Source organism: Hemitrygon akajei, chromosome 2, assembly GCF_048418815.1.
Source record: "Hemitrygon akajei chromosome 2, sHemAka1.3, whole genome shotgun sequence".
Classification (NCBI taxonomy): Eukaryota; Metazoa; Chordata; class Chondrichthyes; order Myliobatiformes; family Dasyatidae; genus Hemitrygon; species Hemitrygon akajei.
Window position 1 is genome coordinate 28,255,216 of NC_133125.1, and position 27,049 is coordinate 28,282,264.

At 40.7% G+C, this 27,049-nt stretch overlaps 1 protein-coding gene across 3 annotated transcripts in view; it reads left to right on the plus strand.

Moving 5' to 3' along the window:
- The window catches only part of prr16 (proline rich 16), a 209,619-nt gene extending 182,937 nt beyond the window's left edge, over positions 1–26,682 (plus strand). For all 3 annotated transcript variants that reach the window (XM_073069224.1, XM_073069234.1, XM_073069244.1), the window contains exon 3: positions 24,897–26,682. The gene's annotated coding sequence lies outside the window, so the exon portion shown is untranslated. The remainder of the gene's footprint in view (positions 1–24,896) is intronic.
- The last annotated feature ends 367 nt before the right edge of the window (positions 26,683–27,049 follow it).

Consider the following 27,049-nt stretch of genomic DNA (forward strand, 5'->3'; position numbering starts at 1 on the left):
TTGCACTGTTTCTTTTACTTGCACTTCACTTTTTCTGTAGCTGTTATACTTTATTGTGCATTGCTATTATTTTACATTGTTCTATCTCAATGCATTTTGTAATGACTTGATCTGTATGAACAGTATGGAAGACAAGCTTTTCACTGAATCTTGGTATATGTGACAATAATAAACTATACTAATACCAATATGTCTTATAACCTGGAACCGTTGTTCCCAATAATATACTTTCTTTGATTCAGGGTTCATAAATTGCTATTGCATTTCTTTGAGGCTTCTTCCAAACTTCCAGCAGAACTTCAACAAAGCCACACAATATTCTAATGAAATTATAAGAACAGTTTCAAATAGCAAGTTATGACATTTTTTCAAAGAACACCAATCTAAAATGACATTCCTGTGGAGTTTAGGATGAGGATTCAGTAGCACCTTCTAAATGATTAACAATAAAATTGTTAAGTACATGTTTAATGATGTTACAGAACCTTGTCATCTGGGATATTATCACATATTGTTGTAATTGATGCCATTGCACTAAACACTTGTTATTTTAGGAAGAAAATTTTATGCCCAAAATCTTTATTTAGCTTTCCTGTCTCCGTGTTCTCCCTAAAAAATTAGTGGCTAAATTGATTGGAGACTATACTTGGAGTAAAAAAGATTAATAATCTGTTTAATTTAAGACCTCTACTGAAATCGAGCATTTGATGTATCCAGCCAGGCCAGGTCATATTCAGTACTGTCCCCATCAAAATGCACAAACCTCTTCAGTTCCCTGAGAACATTATAGATTGATGCACTGTCCTTATTCTGTACAAATCTACATTGATTCTGTCATGTTATGTAATTGTTTAGTGCATAATATGATTGAATTTCTCTAGTGCATGCATTACGCAACAACGCAACATATTTCACGTTGTGCCCTGCATTCAGAATCTTGTTGTGATCTGCGTGGTTGATGCATGGTCATATGCAGCACATGGATTATGCTTCAGAAGTTTCAAAGGTACATTTAGCGTCAGAGAAATATATACAATATACATCCTGAAATGCTTTTTCTTTGCAATCATCCACGAAAACAGAGGAGTGCCCCTAAAGAATGAACAACAGTTAAATGTTTGAACCCCAAAGTACCCCCCGCCCCAGCTTCCTTCCCTCCCGCACGTAAGTGGCAGCAAGCAACAATCTCCCCTCCGCCCACCGGCAAAAAAAAGCATCAGCACCCACCACCAAGTACTCAACAGTGAGTAAGGCAACAGCAAAGACACAGACTTGCAGTATTCTTGCAAAGAACCGTAGTCAGTGTGCAACCCCAGGTCAGGGTCTTCGAAAGAACCCTGAAAGGGAAAAATAGAGATGTTAAAGATGGAAATAAGCTGTTTCCGAAGATGCAAGCAAAGGAGTTGCCTTTGGGCACCATTAACCCTCCTCAGCTCTGCCTTTTGTTGATCCTTGTGTAATGTTCAACAGCAAGTAACCTTAGGTAACTAAAACCTTAAGGCTGTAAGACATAGGAGCAGAATTAGGCCAATCAACCCTTGAAGTCTACTCTGCCATTTGTTCCTGGCTGATTTATTTTCCCTCTCAACTCTATTCTCCTGCCTTCTCCCCATAACCATTGATTTCCTTACAAATTAAGAGCCTATCAACTTCCACTTTTACTAAACCCTATGATTTGGCCTTCACAACCATCTGTTGCAAATAATTCCTCAGACTTCCACCCTCTGACTAGAGAAATTCCTCCTCATCACTGTTCTAAAGGAATGTCATCGTATCATAAGGCTGTGCCCTCTGGTTCTAAATTCTCGCATTATTGGAAACATCCTCACCATGTTCACTCTATCTGGGCCTTTCAATATTCAGTAGATACCTCCCCCACCATTATTCTTCTAAACTCCAAAGTGTACAGGCCCAGAGTCATTAACTGCCCCTCATACATTATCCCTATCATCCCTGGATCGTTCTTGTACACCGCCTCTGGACCTTCTCCAATGCTAGCCCACCCTTTCCTAGGAAGTATAGGGGACAAAACCACTCACAATGGTCCAAATATGGTCCCACCAAATCCTTATAAAGACTTATCCTTGTTTTTTTCTATTCTAGTCCTCTAAATGAATGCTAATATTGCATTTACACTCCTTTCTACCATCTTAAACTGCAAGTTAAACTTGAAGGAATCCTGTACTGGAACTCACAAGTCCTTATGCACCTCTGATTTCTAGTTTCATTCCCCATTTAGAAAATTGCCTATACTTTTAGTCCTTCAACCAAAGTGCACTGCATTCCACTGGCACTTCTCTGCCCATTCTCCTAATCTACCCAAGATCTCCTGCAAAGCTTCCTCCATGCTACCTGCCCCTCCAACTGATTTTGTATCATCCATAAACTTGACAACAAAGCAAACAGTTCCATTATCCAAATCATGATAGTTTATATCCATATCTGAGGCCCTCAAGTAAGAGTTGGGAAAGTATGTTGAAGTCAGAAGTGGAAATGGTGGTGTTAATGATAAAAGTAAACATCTAATTTAATTGTTTTGGAATGACTGGAGTAAGTTTATGTTGGAAGGACAAATTTCTTTGAGGCTGAGCACAACAAAAAATGAGAAGCTCTATGATATTGAATAATGATAATAAGTAATTTAAAATATACAATAATTGGAATCTCTGATCCACAGTAAATGATTCTTTAACTACAAGGTTCTAACTGGTCAATGGTCACCTTTGTGGTCCGTGGAAGAATATCATTTGCTTTCCTTTGATTTATCATATTAATTTAACTTTGATAATTTAATTAATTTTGTGAACTTGTTAAACTTAAAATTCATTATGAGTTTTCCATCTTTTCCTGAGCTCTTTATATAACTACCCAAAGACCAGTCAAATTAAACTCTATAGGAATGAATCACTTAAAAAAGAATCTTTCCATCTTGTATACACTGTGTTTTGCAGGGTGCGTTATTCAGAATCACATGTTAATATCAGTGAAATAGTTAGGCAACATGGAAAGCAAATATAATTGAAAATATTATTCTATTTTTTTAACTGATTAATTTTTCAACAAAACTATTTTTTAGCTAAAACAATTTCAACAATAGCATTCCGTTGGAACAGGTTTAAAAATGAAACAAGAGAATATTTGTTCTGAATAAATCAGGCAATGATCATTCACTAATCTCTGATGAAGTCAGCAAAGCCCAGCTGCATGGAAATGTAGATGTGCTTACTTTTAATGTGAGAATATATGCTTGTGAAGCTACAGTTAATGACACACAGTAGATAGACTGATATTAACAAAAGGCCATGCCCATGCTAGATGCAGATTATATCTTGGTGCTGAAATGTAAACAAGGCAAGGAGAGAAGTCCAATTATAAATGCCAGTTTGAGACTGGAACATAAACATATTGATACTTGATTGTAGTAAAATCTGGGACAGGATAATTAGATGAGCTAGGCCCAACATCCCACTCATCATGCACCAGTATCAACAAGATAAATGTCAACCACAACTCTTTGGTGACTGTTGCAATAGAACACACAAGACTGTGCCATCTGGCCACTTGTAAAGTCTGCAGTATACCATATTGAGATTTCCTGGCTAGTATATTTATGTGCAACATGATTCAATTGGACTCTTAAATTTAATGCTAAATACAATTAGAATTTCCTGAGGCGTTTGACAGGAATTTTAATCAATCCATGTGATATACCTGCTCATAGAGGTTCTGGGCAAGCAACAGCTGACATGGGGATAATTATGTAACATGCTTGACATCACTACTAAAGCACTGGTGTGTGAAGTAATATTTGTTGTATGGGGGAGACAGTTAGAGCAGTGGTGTGCTCCGTATGCAGTATGTGGGAGGTCAGGGTCAACACAGTTGTCCCTGATGACAACACCTGCAATAGGTGCATCCAGCTGCAGCTCCTATCAGACCCAGTTAGGGAATTGGAGCAGGAGCTGGATGAACTACGGATCATTCGGGAGGCAGAGACAGAGATAGATAAGAGTTATCGGGAGGTAGTCACACCGAAAAGACAGGAGGTAGGCAAATGGGTGACAGTCAAGAGAGGCAGGGGGAGCAGACAGAGAGAGAAGAGCACTGCTGTGGCCGTTCCCATCAACAATAAGTATACTGTTTTGGATACTGTTGGTGGGGATGACCTACCAGGAGCAAGTTGCAGTGGTCCTGTCTCTTGCACTGAGGTTGGACCCTCGACTAGGAAGGGGAGGAGGGAAGAGAAGAGAGTGGTAGTGATAGGGGATTCTATAGTCAGGGGGGCGGATAGGAGATTTTGTGGGGAAGATCGGGAGTCTTGGATGGTATGTTGCTTCCCTGGTGCCGGGGTCCGAGACATCTCAGATCAGGTGCAGGTTATTCTCGAGAGGGAGGGCAAGAATCCAGATGTTGTGGTCCATGTAGGAACCAATGACGTGGGTAGGATGAGTGAGGGGGTCCTGCGTAGGGAGTTCAGGGAGTTAGGTGCGAAGCTGAAGAGCAGGACCTCGAGGGTAACAATCTCAGGATTGCTACCTGTGCCACGTGCGAGTGAGGCAAGGAACAGAAAGATTATAAAGATTAATACGTGGCTGAGAGGATGGTGCAGGAGGGAGGGCTTCAGGTTTGTAGATAATTGGGCTTTATTCCAGGGAAGGTGGGATCTGTTCCGAAGGGACGGTTTATACCTGAACTGGAACAGTACTAACATTCTTGCAGGGAAGTTTGCTAGTGCTTCTTGGGGGGGGGGGGGGGTTTTAAACTAAATTTGCAGGGGGCAGGGATCCAGAATGTGAGAGAGGATAGCGAGAGGAAGAATAAAGGACAGGTGGGGACTACACGGTTCCGGAATATTAAGTGTGTAGTAGAGAAAGGTGAGGCGGAACAAGTGATAAGGAGGACACATGTACAGAGGGATGGTCTGACGGAACATGGAGTTAAATGTGTTGAAAGAATAAGTAAATTTAGGAAGGACAACAAAATTCTAGGGGCGTATAGCCCGATGGGAGTTCAGGGAGCTGGGTTAAGCACAATAGGCAGCGATTCAAACAGAGAGAGGAGAAATGGGCTAAAAATTCTATATCTAAATGCACGAAGTGTCAGAAATAAGGCGGATGAACTTGAAGCCCAGGTGCGAATGGGTAGCTATGACGTTGTTGGGATAACAGAGACATGGCTGCAGGGAGATCAGACCTGGGAAATGAATGTACAAGGGTATACGTGCTATCATAGGGACAGAAATGTGGGCAGAGGGGGTGGGGTGGCCCTGTTGGTGAGGAATGAGATTCAGTCCTTTGCAAGGGGGGACATAGGATCAGGAGAAGTAGAGTCTGTGTGGATAGAACTGAGGAACAGTAAGGGCAAAAGGACCCAAATGGGTGTTGTCTACAGGCCACCAAACAGTAGCATGGATATTGGGTGCAAGTTGAATAGGGAGTTAACATTGGCATGTGGCAAAGGTAATGTCGCAGTAGTTATGGGGGATTTCAACATGCAGGTGAACTGGGAGAATCAGGTTGGTGCTGGACCACAGGATAGGGAGTTTGTAGAGTGTCTACAGGATGCATTCTTGGAACAGCTTGTACGAGAGCTGACCAGGGACAAGGCTATTCTGGATTTAGTGTTATGTAATGAACAGGATTTGATAAGCGATCTTGCAGTAAGGGAGCCATTAGGAGGTAGTGATCATAATATGATAAGTTTTTATCTGCAATTTGAGAAGGATAAGGGCAGCTCGGAGGTGTCAGTGTTGCAGTTGAACAGGGGAAACTATGGAGCCATGAGGGAGGAGCTGGCCAAAGTTGACTGGACGGATAGCCTAGCAGAAAAGACAGTGGAACAGCAATGGCAGGTATTCTTGGGAATAATGCACAAGGTGCAAAATCAGTTCATCCCCCAGAGAAGGAAGAATTCAAAGGGGGGAAAGGGGTCACAGTGGTTGACAAAGGAAGTCAGAGATTGCATAGCATTAAAAAAAAGGAAGTATGACAGAGCTAAGGTGAGTGGGAGGACAGATGATTGGGAAGTTTTTAAGGAACAACAGAACTTAACTAAAAAGACAATACGGGGAGAAAAAATGAGGTACGAACGCAAGCTAGCTAGGAATATAAAGGTAGATAGCAAAAGCTTGTTTAGGTATGTGAAGAGAAAGAAGATAGTTAAGAACAATGTTGGGCCCTTGAAGAATGAATTGGGTGAAATTGTTATGGGAAACAGAGAAATGGCAGAAGAATTTAATGAGTACTTTAGATCTGTTTTCATTAAGGAAGACACGAGCAATCTTCCAGATGTATGGATGGGCCAAGGACATAGGGTAACAGAGGAAATGAAACAGATTGACATTAGGAAGGAAACGGTGATGAGAAAACTGATGGGACTGAAGGATGTCAAATCCCCAGGTCCAGATGATCTGCATCCTAGGGTACTAAAGGAGGTGGCCCTGGAAATTGCAGATGCATTGGTAATCATTTTCTAATGTTCCTTAGATTCAGGATCAGTTCCTGAGGATTGGAGAATGGCTAATGTTATCCCACTTTTTAAGAAAGGAGGGAGAGAGAAAACAGAGAACTATCGACCTGTCAGCCTGACATCGGTGGTGGGGAAGATGCTAGAGTCCATTATTAAGGATGAAATAGTGGCATATCTAGATAGCAGTGATAGGATTGGGCCGAGCCAGCGTGGATTTACCAAGGGTAAATCATGCTTGACTAATCTGTTGGAGTTTTTCGAGGATGTAACCAGGAAGTTAGATGGGGGAGATCCAGAGGATGTAGTGTACCTCAATTTTCAGAAGGCATTTGATAATGTCCCACATAGGAGATTGGTGGGAAAAATAAAAGCTCAGGTCATCGGGGGGAAGACATTGACATGGATAGAAAACTGGTTGGCAGATAGAAAGCAAAGGGTAGCGGCGAATGGGTGTTTCTCGGAATGGCAGGTGGTGACTAGTGGGGTGCCACAGGGCTCGGTATTGGGACCACAGCTGTTTACAATTTACGTCAACGATTTGGATGAAGACATTGAAAATAACATCAGCAAATTTGCTGATGATACTAAGCTGGGTGGCAGTGCGACATGTGATGAGGATGTTAGGAGAATTCAGGGTGACTTGGATAGGCTGGGTGAGTGGGCAGATACTTGGCAGATGCTGTTTAATGTGAATAAGTGTGAGGTTATCCACTTTGGGAGTAAGAACAGGAAGACAGATTATTATCTGAACGGTGTAGAGTTAGGTAAGGGAGAAATACAAAGAGATCTAGGAGTCCTTGTTCATCAGTCACTGAAGGTGAATGAGCAAGTGCAGCAGGCAGTGCAGAAGGCTAATGGAATGTTGGCCTTTATTACGAAGGGAATTGAGTACAAGAGCAAGGAAATCCTCTTGCATTTGTACAGAGCCCTGGTGAGACCACACCTGGAGTATTGTGTACAGTTTTGGTCTCCAGGGTTAAGGAAGGACATCCTGGCTGTAGAGGAAGTGCAGTGTAGATTCACAAGGTTAATTCCTGGGATGTCTGGACTGTCTTACGCAGAGAGGTTAGAGAGACTGGGCTTGTACACGCTGGAATTAAGGAGATTGAGAGGGGATCTGATTGAAACATATAAGATTATTAAGGGATTGGACAAGATAGAGGCAGGAAATATGTTCCAGATGCTGGGAGAGTCCAGTACCAGAGGGCATGGTTTGAGAATAAGGGGTAGGTCATTTAGGACAGAGTTAAGGAAAAACTTCTTCTCCCAGAGAGTTGTGGGGGTCTGGAATGCACTGCCTCGGAAGGCAGAGGAGGCCAATTCTCTGGATGCTTTCAAGAAGGAGCTTGATAGGTATCTTATGGATAGGGGAATCAAGGGATATGGGGACAAGGCAGGAACCAGGTATTGATAGTAGTTGATCAGCCATGATCTCAAAATGGCGGTGCAGGCTCGAAGGGCTGAATGGTCTACTTCTGCACCTACTGTCTATTGTCTACCAGATATTGAAATTCGTATATAGAATGGACATGGAGAGGATGTCTCCAATAGTGGGAGAGTCTATGACAAGAGGGCACAGCCTCAGAATAGAAAGACATCACTTTAGAAAAGAGAAAAGGAACAGTTTTTCAGCCAGAGGGTGGTGTTTCTGAGAAATTCATTGCCGTAGATGGCTGTGGAGGACAAGTTAATGGATATATTCAAAGCAGCGGTTGATAGTTTCTTAATTACTAAGGTGTCAAAGGTTATGGGGAGAAGAACTATGGGTGGTTTACAGAGGAGATGGGCGCCATGGGAGCATAGCGGTCAGTGTGATGCTGTTACGGATTGGTGCATCGGAATTCAGCGTTCAATCTTGGCATCATCTTTAAGGAGTCTCTGTACATAAGCATGAAGTAATATGTGTTCCATCCTACTGGAAATTGAAGGGCTGGATAGAATAGACATGGAGAGGATGTTTCCAATAGTGGGAGAGTCTATAACAAGAGGGTACAGAATACCCTCTCTGTGGAATGTGTGGATTTTCTCTGGGGCCTCCAGTTTCCTCCCACAGTCCAAAAACATACCAGATAGGCTAATAGGTCATTGTAAATTGTCCCAAGATTAGTTTAGGGTTAAATCCGGGATGTTGAGGGTGGCTGGGCAGTGTGGCTTTAAGGGCTAGAAAGGTCTATTCTGCGCTGTATCTCTAAACAAATAGATATGATAGATAAATAATTAAGAATGGGGTGAGAGTGAAACTAAATCAGCCATGATCAAACGGGGGAGCAGCCTTGATGGGCCAAAAGGTCTACTTCTGCTTCTATGTCATATGATCTTATGGTATAAAGGAGAAAAAGTCTGTTTGAATGCACTTTAAAGGAACAAGTCTGAACAGTTGTTCAAGAGGGAGCCTTTGAAGTGAAAAATAAGCTCAAACAGACCTCTTGGGAATTTTCTATTTTGGAATTTGCTTACTTGGAGGTGTGGTGGATAATAAATTATAAGAAAGTATATGTGGCCATTCCTATACTTGCCACAAGCTTTAATTGCATGTAAAGAAACTGTAAAACTATAGATTTATAAATTTCTAAACTTTATACAGTTAGCTTGCTATAGTTATGGTTAACAATAAAACAGCAATCTCAGGACTACTACCTGTACCACACAACAGTGAGTATAGGAATAGAGTGAGGTGGAGGATAAAGGCATGACTGAGGGATTGGAGCAGGGGGCAGGAATTCAGATTTCTGGATTATTGGGATCTCTTTTGTGGCAGGCATAACAGATGCATGTGAATCCAAGGGGGACCAATATCCTGGCAGGGAGACTTGCTAAGGCTATTGGAGAGAGTTTAAGCGAATTGCTAGGGGGTGGGAACCAAACTGAAGAGATGGAGGAAGGGGCGGTTAGCTCACAAATAGAGAAAGCTTGGAGACAGTGTGAGAGGGAGGATAGGCAGGTGAAAGAGACAGGATGCGCTCAGACTGATGGTTTGAGATGTGTCTATTTTAATGCAAGAGTATCATGAACAAAGTGGATGAGCTAAGAGTGTAGATCAGTACATGGAGCGATGATGTTGTGGCCATTACAGAGACTTGGATGGCTCAGGGGCAGGAATGGTTACTTAAGAGTGCCAGGCTTTAGATGTTTCAGAATGGATAAGGAGGAAGGCAAAAGAAAAGAAGTGGGAGCTTGGCATTGCTGATCAGAGATAGCGTCACGGCTGCAGAAAAGGATGAAGTCATGGAGGGATTGTCTACTGAGTCTCTGAGGGTGGAAGTTAGGAACAGGAAAGAGTCAAAAACTCTACTGGGTGTTTTTTATAGACCACCCAATAGTAACAGAGACATCAAGGAGCAGACAGGGACACAGATTCTGGAAAGATAAAATAATAACAGGTTCATCTTGGTGGCAGATTTTAATTTCCCCAATATTGATTGGCATCTCCCTAGAGCAAGGGGTTTAGATAGGGTGGAGTTTGTCAGGTGTGTTCAGGAAGGTTTCCTAACACAAAATGTAGATAAGCCTACAAGAGGAGAGGCTGTACTTTATGTGATATTGAGAAATGAACCTGATCAGGTGTCAGGTCTTTCAGTGGGAGAGCATTTTGGAGATAGTGATCACAATTCTATCTTCTTTACCATAGCATTGGAGAGGGATAGGAACAGACAATTTAGGAAAGTGTTTAATTGGAGTAAGGGGAAATATGAAGCAATCAGGTAGGAACTTGGAAGCATAAATTGGGAACAGATGTTCTCAGGGAAATGTACTGCAGAAATGTGGCAAATGTTCAGGGGATATTTGTGAGACGTTCTACATAGGTACATTCCAATGAGACAGGGAAAGGATGGTAGGGTACAGGAACTGTGGTGTACAAAGGCTGTTGAAAATCTATTCAAGAAGAAAAGAAAAGCTTACGAAAGATTCAAAAAACTAGGTAATGATAGAGATCTAGAAAATTATAAGGCTAGCAGCAAGGAGCTTAAGAATGAAATTAGGAGAGCTAGAAGGGGCCATGAGAAGACTTTAGCAATCAGAATTAAGGAAAATCACAAGGCATTCTACAAGTATGTGAAGAGGAAGAGGATAAGACATGAGAGAAAAGGACCAATCAAGTGTGACAGTGCAAAATTGTGTGTGGAACTAGAGAAGATAACAGATATACTTAATGAATGCTTTGCTTCAGTATTCACTTTGGAAAAGGATCTTGACAATTGTAGGGATGACTTACAGCAGACTGAAAATCCTGAGCATATAGACATTAAGAATGAAGATGTACTGGAGCTTTTGGAAAGCATCAAGTTGGATAAGTCACCAGGACTGGATGAGATACACCCCAGGCTACTGTGGGAGGTGAGGGAGGAGATTGCTGATCATCTGGCGATGATCTGTGCATCATCAATGGGGATGGGAGAGGTTCCGGAAGATTGGAGGGTTGCAGATGTTGTTTCCTCGTTCATGAAAGGGAGTAGAGATAGCCCAAGAAATTATAGACCAGTGAGTCTTACTTCAGTGGTGGGTAAGTTGATGCAGAAGATTCTGAAAGACAGGATTTATGAACATTTGGAGAGTCATAATATGGTTAGGGATAGTCAGCATGGTTTTGTTTAATGCATGTCGTGCCTTACGAGCCTGATTGAATTTTTTGAGGATGTGACTAAAAACATTGATGAAGGTAGAGGAGTAGATGTAGTGGGAGTAGATGTAGTGTATATGAATTTCAGCAAGGCATTTGATAAGGTACCCCATGCAAGGCTTATTGAGAAAGTAAGGAGGCATGGGATCCAAGGGGGCCTTGCTTTGTAGATCCAAAATTGGCTTGCCCACAAAAGGCAAAGAGTGGTTGTAGATGGGTTATATTGTGCATGGAGGTCAGTGACCAGCGGTGTGCCTTAGAGATCAGTACTGGGACCCCTTCTCTTGGTGATTTTCATAAACGACCTGGATAAAGATGTGAAGGGACGGGTTAGTAAATTTGCTGATGACACAAATGTTGGGGGTGTTCTAAATAATGTGGAGGGCTATCAGAGGTTACAGTGGGACATCAATAAGATACAAAACTGGGCTGAGAGATGGCAGATGAAGTTCAACCCAGATAAGTGTGAGGTGGTTCATTTTCGTAGGTCAACTATGATGGCAGAATATAGTATTAATGGTAAGACTCTTGGCAGTGTGGAGGATCAGAAGGATCTTGATGTCCGAGTCCATAGGACACTCAAAGCTGCTGTGCAGGTTAACTGTGTGGTTAAAAAGGCATTTGGTGCATTGGCCTTCATCAACCACGAGATTGAGTTTAAGAGCCGAGAGGTAAAGTTACAGCTTTATAAGACCCTGGTCAGACCCCACTTGGAGTGCTGTGCTCAGTTCTGGTCACCTCACTACAGGAAGAATGTGGAAACTATAGAAAGGGTGCAAAGGGATTTTACAAGGATGTTGCCTGGATTGGGGAGCATGCCCTAAGAGAATAGGTTGAGTGAACTTGGCCTCTTCTCCTTGGAGTGATGGAGGATGAGAGGTGACCTGATAGAGGTGTATAAGATGATGAGAGGTATTGATCGTGTGGACAGTCAGAGGCTTTTCCCAGGGCTGAAATGGCTAACATGAGAGGGCACAGTTTTAAGGTGCTTGGAAGTAGATACAGAGGAGGTGTCAGGGGCATGTTTTTTATGCAGAGGGTGGTGAGTGCATGGAATGGGTTGCTGGCGACGATGGTGGAGGTGGATATGATAGGGTCTTTTAAGAGACTCTTGGATAAATATATGGAGCTTAGAAAAATAGAGAGCCATGGGTAATCCAAGGTAATTTCTAAAGTAAGTACATGTTTGGCACAGCATCGTGGGCCAAAGGGCCTGTATTGTGCTGTAGGATTTCTATGTTCTATGTCTCTATGTTACACTCAGTGACCATCCACTTCAGGGTTTGACCTGTGTATTCAGAGATGCTCCACTGTTTAATACTGCCGTAACACGTGGCTTTTTGAGCTACTGTCACCTTCCTGTTAGTTTGAAGCAGTCAAACCATTCAAAATCAAGTCAATCACATTTTGGAGTGGAGTACAAAGTGCTGTCATGACTAAGCAAAATGATTTGCTGGGGTTAATTAAGTTTTAACTTGAATCAGCCAATACTTTCCCTACCTATAACACCATAACCCCCTTTTCTGCCATCTCTGTTCCTCCTGCAATCTGTCTCACTGTGGGCACCAAGATATTTCCAACTTTCCACAATCATTAGTAGCATCAGATCAGACATCTGTTTTATCCCTTCCCCTCATTTTAATTTCAATTGAAGTCAGTGTTACCCATTTTACACTATTTCCTAAAGTGAAGATTTAAAGTTAAGTAAATTGAGGCTCAGATTCATTTTGCTTTCTTTGGGTTTTTTAGGTATGTGCAGATGATTTTAGGAATAGAGAGGAAAGTTAGAGTTCAGGGACAGGGATGAGGGAGAATTAGAGGTCAAGCTGGAATTCAAGCCTCTGCTCCATGTTCCAAGGTTGGCAACGTGGATGTGGTTGGATGTCAGGCTGGCAGCAATGCTCCATCCCATCATCGGCAAGTCCCGTGCTCATGGCCTGGAGATCGGGTTCCTAGGGTCCTCATTCGTTGTCATCGGCAAGTCCTGGGTTGATATTGAAGATTGAAGCCCGAGACTTGATTGGAAGTCCAGATCGAAACATCAAGATCGATTGGGGGTTCAGAAGTCGAAGCCAAATGGCCAGAACCCCACATCTGTGAACCTCTGTACATCCACTAGGGAAGCTGAAGCCTGACATCTGAGAATCCATGAGTTCACTGGAAGCTTGGGGCTAAAGAAGCTAGCTAGTCCTGGGGTTAGAAAACCGTGTATGTGTGTGGGTGAGTGGGAGGGAGAAATGAAGCTTGTGTTGCTGCTGTTCCTTTGTCACTTGGTATGTTAAGTCTAGTTGTGTTCTATGTTGTTCTGCCAAACATAGTCGATGTGATATGTTGGTGTCGAAATGCACTGGCTGCCCCCAGCGCATCCATGTTAGTAATGCAAATATACACGTTTCTTTTTTTTAAAAATATATTTTATTGTTTTATGTGAACGGACTAGTAAAAAACTAACAAAAAAAACTAATGAGAAAATATACACATTTCACCGTATGCTTCAATGTACATGTGATAAATAAATCTGAATCTGAGCTTAAATCTAAAGATGGCTAAATTGCCCTTTCGGTTAAACCTGTTACTCCTATAAATTGCATTTCTTAAAAATTAAGAATTGGTATTAACGGTTCATAATGGTATTTGTAATGATAAAATGGCAAATAAGAATTATATTAATATCACAGCCACTCATGATTAATATTTGGTGTAATGGTTCATGTTGTCAGTAAAAAATAAAATTGGTAGTTATGTAAAGCATGTTCTGGACTTGGCCTCCATCATTTCTAACTATCACAAATAGTGTGTTTTGATCACCAGTTGTATGTAAGTAATTTATCACGTATCAGCCATGTATCAAAATAGTGTTGCAGTAATTAATATCCTCCTGACCCTCACTCACAAGCCAGGAAAATATATTCACTGCTAAAACGTTTTGAGCAGCACCTCCAAATCTCCTTGCTCCACACCAAAGTCATGGGGAGCGTTGGGGCTCAGCTGCTGAAATGACTTATTTTGTACCATAAAAATGTAACTTAAATAAGATGTGTTGTGGTGGCAATCAGACATCAAAACATTTCCACTTTTCACTATTAGAAACAAAATTTTGCTATTTTGTCATGCCGAACTATCATCACCAGCTGATTATACTTTTGAACTGTTAGCAAAATATTTTCAATTGAGGAAGGCTCTATATTCATTTTATTACTATGAACTGGTGACCTAGACACTTGCTTTGGGTTTCTCTGTGGATTCTCGACAAGTTGGGGGCCACACACTGAGCCGCAGGTTTCCCTGCATTGTTCTATGAGGAGACAACCAAAGGCCACTGAACTGCCTGCAGTGAGCAGAAGGGTAAAAATATTTGAAATGAAGCAGAACTCCTTTCAGTAATCCCTGACAATGACTACCTACCAAATAGCTTCATAGGGACCCATTATCTGCTCAAAGTCACTCTGCTGTATATGGAATCTTGCTATCCACAAATAGGCATCATTGCCTCCTGCATATAAATGATATGCAGCCCTTACAAGTTGGTGATGGCAGCACTAGAAATGCTTGGTCACTTTTCTCAGATTGACAACATGGCTGATTCCCCTGGCCACTGATTAACCAACACTTATGCTTTGAGGAAGTCAGCTTCTGGGAGACTTACCATCACTGAGTCAATAATATCCCAGGGTTCACCTCTGATCCGAAACTCAACTCAATAGTCAACACGTACGACGTGCTGGAGGAACTCAGCAGTTCGGGCAGCATCCGTTGAAACAGGCAGGTCTCGGCCCGAAACGTTGATTGCTCATTTCAAGGGATGCTGCCCGACCTGCTGAGTTCCTCCAGCATGTTGTACGTGTTGATTTGACCCCAGCATCTGCAGTGTACTTTGTGTTTTCAACTCAATAGTGTGGCTTCAAGAGCAACTTGCCTGCTGACACCTCAAGGCCTTTCCATGCTCCACACTATTTGGGATGTAATAGAATATCTCAAATTTCTTGGATGAATTCAGCACCAATAATTCTCAAAAAGCTCATCAGTATCAGAACATTACTCTTGATTGCCACCCTATCAATTACCCTAAACGTTAATTTCCATCGTCAGTGATGTTTGCTAGCTGTGCTGTGCACCATCTACAGAATACCCTGTAGTTATCGATCTAGGCTTCTCTGACAGCTCTCCCCAAGCCTGCCGCCTCTAAGAAAACAAGGGAATTAGGCCCATGGGATCTCCAGCATCTGCAGGCTCCCTACAAGACCAAAATCATCATAACATGGATATATAAAGCCAGACCTTCACCAACAATCGGTCTTAATTTTGGAAACTAACAACTGCCCCTCTGTTCCCCTCCTGTACCAATCTCAACACTAGGATTTCTGCAGTAGTTCACCTCCACCATCCCCAGGGTAATTGGGGTTAAGCATCACCAGATTTCAAGGTGAATTAAATAAATGTAGTGAAAGGAGTAGACCACTCAACCCCTTCATCCTGTTTCGCCTGTCAATGAGGTGATGCATAATCCAAATCCTTATTCACATTACACATTACATGTTTCTTGGTTAGCACGATCTCTGATTTTAAAAACTTTATTAATTAAAGTCTCCTACTCTTTATCGGAGTAAATAGCCTTCCTCCTGTACTATGTAAAATTGAGCCCTGAATATTGACCTTATCTCCAAAATTAATATCCTGTTGTCTTAGATTCTTAGTGAAAAAAAATCCTTCATCAAATTGATTAATTCCTTACAAAATCTTAGAAAAATTTGTCCTTTTTTAACTTATTCATAGTGTGTATGAATCCCAGGCAAACACAGATTTAATTATCCATCTCATAGCCTAAACCTTGGCGCTCTGCTGACATTCTGGAGGATCTATGTCATTTCACGGCCAATATATTCTATTGAGAGTGTGGCCTTTGTACAGCTTCAGAAAAACTCAGTTCTCTTTTATTTTCAAACTTTGTACTGAACAGCATAAAAATTTCACTGTGTGGTGTTCGTAGGTTCCTTTTTGTTAGTGCTTGCACAAACAGAGGCAGAGATATCTTAAACCTCTGGAGTCTGGTGTCTATACTGTAGTGTTCTTTCAGTTCTTACATTTACTCTTGTATTTATGTATGCTACATGTTGGTAATGTTGATAACTTTCATAAGTATTTTATTTAGTGGCCTACGTACCCGTGCCCCAAAATCTTTGGTGGTTTACAGTTCTAAAATTTCCATTTTAGAGAACTACTTTTTAATCCAAGATGAATGATGTCATACTTGTCTGCAGTGAAATCAAGTACGTTCTAACTTAATATATCAATGTCACTTGGTAATTTTATGCTCTTGTCCTCAGTACTTACAATACCTTTGTATTGTAATCTCGATGCCTTTGACAAACTCGGATAAATAGCCCTCTATTGATTTATTTGTCATTCATAAATTTAGTGAATAGTTGAGGCTCCAGCAAACATCTTTGGCAGACAGTACTAGTCACTTCATCTATTTCTAATACCTATGCCTTATCCCTTGTCTCTTCCTTCTACTACTTAAGCAACCTCCTAACTAGCTCAAAAATTTGATTTCAATTTCATTAAGTTTAATTTTAGAGAACATTTGTTTATGTAGACCCTTAGATGGAGACATAAGTTGCCTGATAAAGGACAAAGTAGATAACGTCCAAGTATAATAATCTTTCACCATTATACGCTATTTTCAGTCAAAAAAGTATTTTCAAAGACATCTCTCTCTCTCTCTCTGTATCTCTCTCTCTCTCTCTCTCTCTCTCTCTCTCTCTCTCTCTCTCATTGTATCTCTCTCTCTCTGTATCTCTTTATCTCTCTATCTCTATCTACGTGGGGCTTTACTGATATACAGGAGGCCACATCAGGAGCACTGGATACAGTAGATGACTCCAACAGACTCACAGGTGAAGTGTCACCTCACCTGGAAGGACTGTTCCAGGACAGTTTGGGGCCCAGAATGGTAGTGAGGGAGGAGGTGTAGGGACAGGTGTGGCACTTGTTCCGCTTGCAAGGATAAGTACCAGGAGGGAGATCAGTGGGGAGGGACGAACGGACAAGGGAGTTATGTAGGGAGTGATCCCTGCGGAAAGCAGAAAGTTGGGGGGAGGGAAAGATGTGCTTGGTGATGGGATCCTGTTGGAGATGGCAGAAGTTATGGAGAATTACGTGCTAGACGCAAAGTCTGGTGGGCTGGTGGATGAGGACGAGAGGAACCTTGTCCCTGGTGGGGTGGCGGGTGGATAGGGTGAGGATAGACATGGGTGAAATGGAAGCGATGTTGGTCATTGGCATGGGGTCATTTACTGTATCTAGTGCTCCCAGTGTGGTCTCCTGTATATTGAAGAGAAACAGTGTAGATCAGGAGACCGCTTTGCTGAATGCCTGCACTCTGTCCGTCAGAAAAAGTGGGATCTCCCAATGCCCACCCACCAATTCTACTTCTCCATTCCCATTCCAATACGTCAATCAATGGCCTTCTCTACTGCCATGAGGAGGTAACATTCAGGTTGGAGAAGCAACCCCTTATATTTCATCTGAGCAGCCTCCAACCTGATGGCATAAGCATCAATATCTCAGATATCCAGTAATTGACTCCCTTCACTCTTCCCATTCCCATTTCCCTCTCTCACCTATCTCCTTACCTGCCCATCACCTCCCTTTGGTGCTCCTCCTCCTTCCCTTTGTTCCTGGTCTTCTGTCCTCTTCAATCAGATTCCCCCTCTTTCATCAATCAACTTCCAGCTCTTTACCTTTCCCCTCCCCCTCTCCCTGTTTCACCTATCACTTGCCACCTTGCACTTCTTCCTCACCTCCCCTCACCTTCTTACTCTACTTCTCATCAATTTTCCAGTCCTGCTGAAATGTCTCAGTCCAAAATATCGACTGTACTCTTTTCCTTAGATGCTGCCTGGCCTGCTGAGTTCCTCCAGTATTTTGTGTGTATTATTCCGATTTCCAGCATCTGGAGATCTTCTCTTGTTTGTGATGGGAGGTAAGGTTTTGTCGGGAGATTCTGTGGTGTCTACACTCATAGTTTGAAAGCAAAAAACTATGGATTTTGGAAACCTGTAATGAAAGTGGAAAGTGCATGCTCAACATTTCAGGTTTTGCTTGTAGAGATAAATAGAGTTAATGCTTCAGGTAAATTGAGTTAGTGATCTATCCATTTTAAGTAACTACAAAAGGCATCATCGAGCATGAACGATCTGGAAAATTAGGAGCAGAACCTATGACTCTAAATCATTGAACATATGCTAAATAAGGGATGGTAAAGTGTCTAATAAAAAAAATGCTGAGAAATTAATCACTGCTTAATAACACTAACTATAGTTACACCGAGGCATCGCCAAATTCATTAAAGGGCTTTGCATTGTATCATGCTCTGTCCAAATGTATACTGTGCTTGGTGCTTCCTTATAGGCATGTATTCTGTAATCAGCTGGCAAATTTCAGTCCCTGTCCTGTTGTCATTTCTAACTTCTGAATCGCTTTTATTGCTTTCTTGAGACCAATACATAGCAATGCTTCAGCAATGGTCGCTGTATCATGCTTTCAAAGGCATGTTTTATTTGGGGATTACAGTCTCTTAATTTATTTGTCATAATCTTTTCATTACTATATGGCCTTGCTTTTGACAAAATGCCCTGACTGTCCTCCTGTCCCAGTGCTGGTTTAACAGTTTTAATATTCCCTTTACTGGACTGAATCTTGAAAATAAAGCTCAAAGCTGAATAGACTGAACTCTGGACTCCATCTTTTGGTTGCCTGAGAGTCCAGTCTCCAGTAGTTTTTCTTTTGAGATTCCAGATGTGGAGCCATTTACCTCTAGAACTGTTTCCCCTTGGGATGACTGCCTCACTCTCCAGTTCCCATGGCAGCAGCAGCCTGACACTCTTTTGCAACTGCAGCTGACTTAATACCCCATTTGAATGAGAGGCCAGATGTTTTATACACCAACATTTCTAACCATCTCTTGACACTCTGATGGTAGCCTCTGGGATTCGGGTCCTCAGTATTCCAAACCCTGAATCTATACTTTTGAGATACCATCTTCTGACATTCTGGCACCTGGAACATCTTTGTGCTTCAGAGAACCTGGATGTTGATACAATCCAAATCAAAGACCAGATTAAAGTGACTCCTGGCATCAAAAAATGACATTTAATGACAGTTGCTGGAATTTGTTGGAAAGATAGTTGAATCCAACCAACTGTAATTGATCGTGTTTATTTTGAGCCCTCTGGGAATTTCTGAAATGTGCAAACCTTATTTGCAATGCAAAAATTCTATCAGTATTTGATTGCTATGTAGTGTGAGTGTCAGGGAGCAGGAGGGAGTGCCATTGCTATTAAAAAAGAAGTGCTAGGCAAACTCAAAGGCGTTAAGGTGGGTAAGTCACCTGGGCCAGATGGACAACATCCCAGAATCCCGAGAGAGGTTGCTGAAGAGACAACGGATGCATTCGTCATGATCTTTCAAGAATCACCCTTGATTCTGGCATGGTCCTGGAGGACTGGAAGATTACAAATGTCACTCCACTCTTTAAGAAAGGAGAAAGGCAAGAGGAAGGAAATTATAGGCCAGTTAGCCTAACCTTAGTGGTTGGGAAAGTGTTGAAGTCTATTATTAGGGATGAGGTTTCGAGGTACTTGGAAAATAATGATAACATAAAGTCCACATGGTTTTTGTAAAGGGAAATCTTGCCTGACAAATCTGTTAGAGTTCTTCGAGTAAGTAGCAAGCAGAGTGGACAAAGGAGAGGAAGTGAAGGTCATTTACCTGGACTTTCAGAAGGTGTTTTGACAAGGTGCTACACATGAGGCTGCTTAACAAGATAAAATCCTGTGGCGTTACAGGAAACATACTGGCATAGATAGTGGAATGGCTGACAGGCAAGAGACAGTGTGGGAATAAATGAGGCCTTTTCTGATTGGCTGCCAAAGACTAGCGGTGTTCCTCAGCGGTCAGTATTGGGACCACTACTTTTCACATTGTTTGTCAATGATTTAGATAATAGGATAGATGGCTTTGTGGCAAAGTTTGCGGATGATATGAATATAGGTGGAGGGGTAGGCAGTGCAATGTGATTGCAGCAGGAATTAAACAAATTAGAAGAATGAGCAAAAAAGTGGCAGATGGAATACAGTATTAGGAAATGTATGATAATGCATTTTCGTGAAAGGAACAATAGGATGGATTATTATCTAAATGAGGAGAAAATCAAAATATCAGAGGTGCAGAGGTATTTGGGAGTCCTCATGCAGGACTCCCAGAAAGTTAATTTACAGGTTGATCTGTGGTAAAGAAGGCAAATGCAAAGTTGGCATTTATTTCAAGGGGAAAAGAATACAAAAGCATGGAGATAATGACAAAGTTTTATAAGGCACTGGGCTGCACTTAGAGTATTGTCAACAGTTTTGGACCCCTTATCTCATATTGGAGAGAGTCCAGAGGAAGTTCACATCGATGATTCTGGGATTGAACGGTTAACATATGAGAAGCATTTGACAGCTTTGGGCCTGTACTCACTGGAATTTAGAGGAATGTGGGGTTTTCTCATTGAAAACTACCGAAGGTTGAAAAGACTAAATAAGGTGGATGTGGAGCGGATATTTTCTATAGTGGGGTTATCCAGAACCAGAGGGCACAACCTCAAAATTGAGGGGAGACCTTTTAGAACAGAGGTAAGGAGGATTTTTTTTTTAGCCAGAGAGTAGTAAATCTGTGGAATGCAACAGACTGTGGTGGCGGCTACATCCTTGTATATACTTAAGACAGAAGTTGATCATTTCCTAATCGGTCAGGGCAACAAAGTATATGACAAGAAGGCAGGTGTATGGGGTTAAGAGGGATCTGCTATCAGCCATAATGGAATGGCGGAGCAGAGTCGATGGGCTGATTGTCCATTACTGCTCCTATGTCTTATGGTCTAATGATGTTAACTCCTGCAGGTGTTTTTAATGTTTTTTCCAAATACTTGTCATCCATGGAACAAGGTAAGCTCAGAGAGAGGGCTTGTTCTACAAATTGAATAATTACAGAAGTGGATAACCTTTATTTTAAACATTCTGTTCAAGCACGGTGCTAAGAGGATAGTAAGAAAAGTGAAGCTTAATAATATTTTCCAATAAATTGATAATCAGTTCGTCATCATGGTGGCATAAGTGGCAAAAACTCTTAACTGTAAAATAATTCCATGAAAACTTGAGTAAGAAAGTGAAATGTAGAATAACCAGAATGTAAATTAAATTATTGTGTTTATCCTGCAAAATACTAGAAAGCCACATGATTATTACAGCAGAGAAGAAACCACAAATCCTGTGCAGATGGACCTTGGGGTCCAAGTCCACAACTCCTTGAAAGTGGTTACATACTTTGATAAGACACCTCATATACTTGCCTTCATTAGTCAGGGCATTGAGCTCAGGAGTCAACCAGTTATGTAGAAGATTTATAGAACTACGTGTAATACCTGTGTAGTGCTTTTCTTATCTCATGTGACTGTTTGCTGCACTCTTTGAGGGAAAATCAAATTAGATCTAGTGTTATTTCCTATTTAAAGTTTACAGACTAACATTTGCCTGTTTATTTATCCCTAGCCAGTTAGGAAACTAATTGAATTCTGATTTTTAAGTATTATGGTTAACTTCAGTTTCAGTTCATCAATATGTCTGCAAATTCAAATTCAAACCACAATATACATCCAACTGTATTAAATCCTCTACATCATGAAATGTTTTGTTCACATGCTGGTTCTTCGATCTTTGATGGCTTACCATCTTGTTTCTTGGTTCAATAGTGGGTCATCCACGGAAAGATGATTCACAAAATATACAAATATACACCTGACCTGTATACAACAGGATTACAATCTGTAAGTTCTTATACACATTCTATTTTCTATTTCAAAATAACTCAGTATCACATTGTCATTTCCAAACATTTCTCAGATACAACACTACTGAACATATTACACACACAACATAAAACACTCAGTGTAAAAGTGCTTTAACTCACCAAATCCCTTGGTATGATTTAACAGAACTAATTTCCAGTTACATGGTAGAAATCCTGGACACTTGTCTCTCCTGATATTGTCACACTGTAGCTGCTGCTTCTTGTAACTATAGCTTCAATAAACCTTTCATCAATATTTCCCCTCTCCAGGGGTTTCACCCTGAGGAAGTTAGTAAGAGATACTCACTATTAATTCCACTTTTAACAGTTTATATCTTCAGTTTCTAACAGTTTACTGCTTTTCCCTCACTTGATTGAGCCTGCATCAGCCACGTCTCATTCTTGCATAGCAATTTTTTTTCCAAGTTCTCTTTTTTAAAAATTCAGTAACCCTCATTTTCATCCCTCCACATGTGGAGCTTTCTAACATTACATTTTTGGGTTTAATTAACCTGGGTTACATAAGGATAAGCCACATTTGGAGTTTTGCAGACGTCACCCCATCATAGCAAGGACGTGAAGGCTTTGGAGAGAGTGCAGAATATGCTTACCAGAGTTCCGCCTGGATTAAAGAGCACGTGCTATGGCGAGGTGTTGTACAAACCTGGGTTGTTTTATCTAGAGTAGAGGAAGTTGAGGGGAGAACTGATAGAGGTTAATAAGATTATGAGGGACATGGAAAAATGTTTCTTTTCCCAGGGTTGGAATGCCTAATACTAGAGGATATGCACTTAATGTGAAAGCGAGTAAATTCAAAGCAGATGTGCAGGGCAAATTTTTTTTAACACCGAGAATAGTGGGTACCTGACACGTACTGCTTTGGTGCGAGTGAAGGCAAATATAGTAGTTGTAATTCAGAGTTTCATAGGCACATATATCTGCAAAGAGTGCATCAATCCTGGCACTCATTGGGGATGTGTGCTTAGCCCACTGCCCTACTCTCTCTATACCCATGACTGCAAGGCTAGGCATAGCTCAAGTGACATATTTGCTGATGATACAAACATTGTTGGTATGATCTCAGATAGAGACAAGAGGATATGCAGGAGTGAGATATACCAGCTAGTTAAATAGTGTTGCAGCAACAACCTTGCACTCAATGTCAGTAAGAGGAAAGAGCTGATTGTGGACTTCATAAAGGGTAGGATGAGGGAACATGAACCAAACATCAATAGAGGGATTAGAAATGGAGAGAGAGTGAAATTTGAAATTCCTGGGTGTCAATACCTCTGAGGATCTAATCTGGTCCAAATGTATCAATGCAGCTATAAAGAAGACAAGACAGTGACTATATGTCCTTAGGAGTTTGAGGAGATTTGGTTTATCACCTAAAACACTTGAAAACCTCTACAGATGTACTGTAGAGACCATTCTGACAGGCTGCATCACTGTCTGGTGGCGGGGGGGGGGGGGGGGGTGGTGGTGGATGTGAGGGCATGGTGCTACCACATAAGATTGAAAGGAGTTACAGAAAGTTGTAAAATTACTCAGCTCCATTTTGGGTGCTAGCCTCCATAGTATTTAAAACATCTTCAAGGAGCGGCATCTCAGAACAACAGCACCCATTATTAAAGAACGCGCACTACCCAGGACATGCTTTCTTTTCACTGTTACCATCAGGAAGGAGGTACAGAAGCCTGAAGGCACACACTCAGTGATTCAGGAACAGCTTTTTCCCCTCTGCCATCCGATTCTGAAATGGACATTGAACCCTTGAACACTACCTCACTTCTTCTCATTATTCCTGTTTTTACATTTTTTTAATTTAAAAATGTAATATACATCTGTATACTTACTGTAATTGATTTGCTTTTTTTCTTATATTATCATGTATTGCATTACACTGCTACTGCTAAGTTATCAAATTTCATGACATATGCTGGAGAAATTAAATTTGATTCTGATTCTATTCTGATATGGAGATTGTATACGTTGCAAGTGAGGGACTGGGGATGAACCCAAGTGCAGGATAACCAAGTGCAGGAGTCTCGACTCGAAGACCAGGTTTTCAAAGAATCTCTAGAGGATGGAGTGGAGCTTAGAACCAACAGTCCTAAGGGATCAGGAAACAAGGTTAACACTCACTGGAATCAACCAACGAACTGGCAACATGTGGCTGTGACGCCAGAGTTCTTATCCTATATTCTCTGATGGGAACCAGGTGTGCTGTAATTAATTGAACTAGCAGCAATTGGGAATCAGATGATGGGAATTAAGGCACAATCAAGGAAGTGGAAGCGAGATGAGGAATAGCCAGACAGGACCATGACAGTATAGGCAGAAGTGATTAGTTTAGTTAAGTGCTTATTTACTAGTTTAGTTTGGTACAACATTATGAACTGAAACACCTGTTCTTGTGCTGTATTATGCTTTGTATTCTATTTCTGTAGTGGCTCTTAGTAAGAAAATTATGGCTATGCTTTGCCCCCATGGCCTTTAAGCTCTTTCCTATCAGATAATTACAGAGATCCCCTTTGAATGCTTCATTTGGATTAAACTTCACTATTGCTTGGGGCAGCTGACTAAAATCATTCACAGTCTTCCTCACCTTCTCCTTTTTTGGCATATTGAGCTGAAATCTTGAGAAGAGTTGTCAGTAAGTACTGGATCTCACAGCAGAAGACAAGCCTCAGATTCAACGCTGAAGAGCTGAAACACTTTCTCTTGAACATCAAAGTAAATGATCACTTCTCAAGATTACGGCACTTTTTAATTGTTCCAGACTCTTAGATATATAAAGAAATCATAAATATGTTTTTAGTTGTATTAAATCTTCTCTCTTGTTTTCATTGTGATAACTAATTCACTGTTGGAGGTTTGGATGGAGTAAAATTTCAATTTATTTCTTTTCTTCCTTTAGATCCTTAGGACTGGAAGGAAAATAAAACATTTTGAAGAGATGTCAGCTATTTCTAGCTTGGTCAACGCTGCACTGTGACTTCAACAAATAAAAATCCTGACCTACAACAAGCAGAGTACAGCAGCTGACCCTGTGGAATCACAGCATTATTAATACCAGTGCAATCCGGATCCAATCATCTCCAGCCGATCTCTGTACAGCCAGAAGCTTACCCTGAGCAGCTCCCTCAATCCACTGCTCACTTTGCTTCAACTGACAAGAGAATCCTGAAGTAAAGCGCTCTGATTGTTTTTCTTCCCTTTTTTCTTCACTTCTGAAGTATTTATATGAAGCTAATACCTTGAGAAGATCAATGCTAACATAATCAGTTGCAGAAACTCTAATCTCACAGTTTCTCAAAAAAGTAATCCAGCTTTCTCATCCCCCACATGAATTAAATGAACTAAAATTGCTAAAGCTATTGACAAGTTAAATAAAACCCCAGGAAGGCCAGTTGATATATTTTTTTACCTATATGGAACAGAGGACATGTTTACACGAGAGTGACACAAATTCTGTGTGTTGAAAACTGGAGCAGTGACGGAGGCAGTTCACTCTTCACTGTAAAGGAGAATATCCCTGCCTTCTCCACGCATCTTGATGCTTCGGCGAACAGAAGAATAAAAGCTGATGGTATTTGCGACGTATCTCCGTCTCATTGCTATGTTTCATCCTTTGTCTCCATCATACCAGGTGGACATTCCAGAATATTCCATCACTCAGATACCGCATCTCAATGCTCTCCTCGTATTTGCACTGTCACTTTCATTCTGTGTGCAGTTACTTGCCCAAATAGCCTCTTGACATCTGCAGTCAGACATGTGGAATCTTGCAGAAGCTTACCAAGTTAAAGAATATGATTTGCACTTGATTTCAATACCAGAGGCAACAGCCTCACATATACAGTAAAGAAATATCCGTCATTCCTTCTCCTCCGTTGTGAAATGAAAAGAAACCTCAAAACTGCACAATGGACATTGGAACAGATTATATTATTTTTCTTCATATCACAAATCAGATTTTGTGTGGTACACGAAAGAGTTGATTATATGGGAGAAAAATCCAGTTTAGAAAATGTTTAAAATTCTCACAGTAATATGGAATGTATTTGTTATTTTAAATGAAATTGAGTGGCTTTATAAAATCAACGGAAGCAGGGATCAGAAAGGATGCACAGCTATAAAGGAGCAAAGCACTTTAGTTACATTTTTAAGTTTTGTATTTTTATAGTCAACATTATCCACCCTTACTTGGCGGTCATGTGAAGAACTCAGTGTTATTCATTATGCTAACCTTTATGTATTATTATTTGCAAGCAGATAATTGTTTTACTTTTAAACAAATAAAACCTAAGAAAGTAATGTATAGATTTTAAATAGATGGCTGCAACATATATTTCTTCTATTCATACAAATTACAAGCAAAGTATTTTGTAATTATTAGAGTTTTGAAATTTTAAGAAAAGGTTATTTTATTATTAAAGGCCTGCTTTATGATATTAGTTTAACACCAAGTAACAGAAACAATTTTCATACACTTTCTTAAATCGGGACTGCTTGTCATAAAAAAGAAAAAAATTAAAAATATAATATGTACACTTCAAAAAAGTAATCAGACTTACAGTTGCCAGATATTATTCATCTTTTGGTTGCTGCATATACATTTCTCCAGAATACTATTGCGGTCACTGCATTTCAATGTTCTTCAAAACAATAACGCAAAATTATTTGATTTGCAATAAACTACTACTAAGGGAATGTTTGTGAGTTGAATTCTTTCACACATTTAATTTTAGTGAGGTTTATCTATAAAATGATTCTGGATATGAAAAGGTCCACATGTATTATCTTGTAATCAACCAAATATTTAATCATGTGATAGAGAATGAAGAATTAGAACTTTATTATGCTTGTAAAATGTAATATGTTTCCTAAATTAATTTCTCACTTAAGAATTACTCTCAACAAATTGAGAACAGGGTCAGATATTTAGCTTATTGAGCCAGGTTCATTGATTATTACAGCCAAATATGTAACTATCATTAGAAAGACTCCATGAGTTCACAGCCCTTAACTGCACTCCATCTCGCCTACTTCATGCTCATTCACCACAGC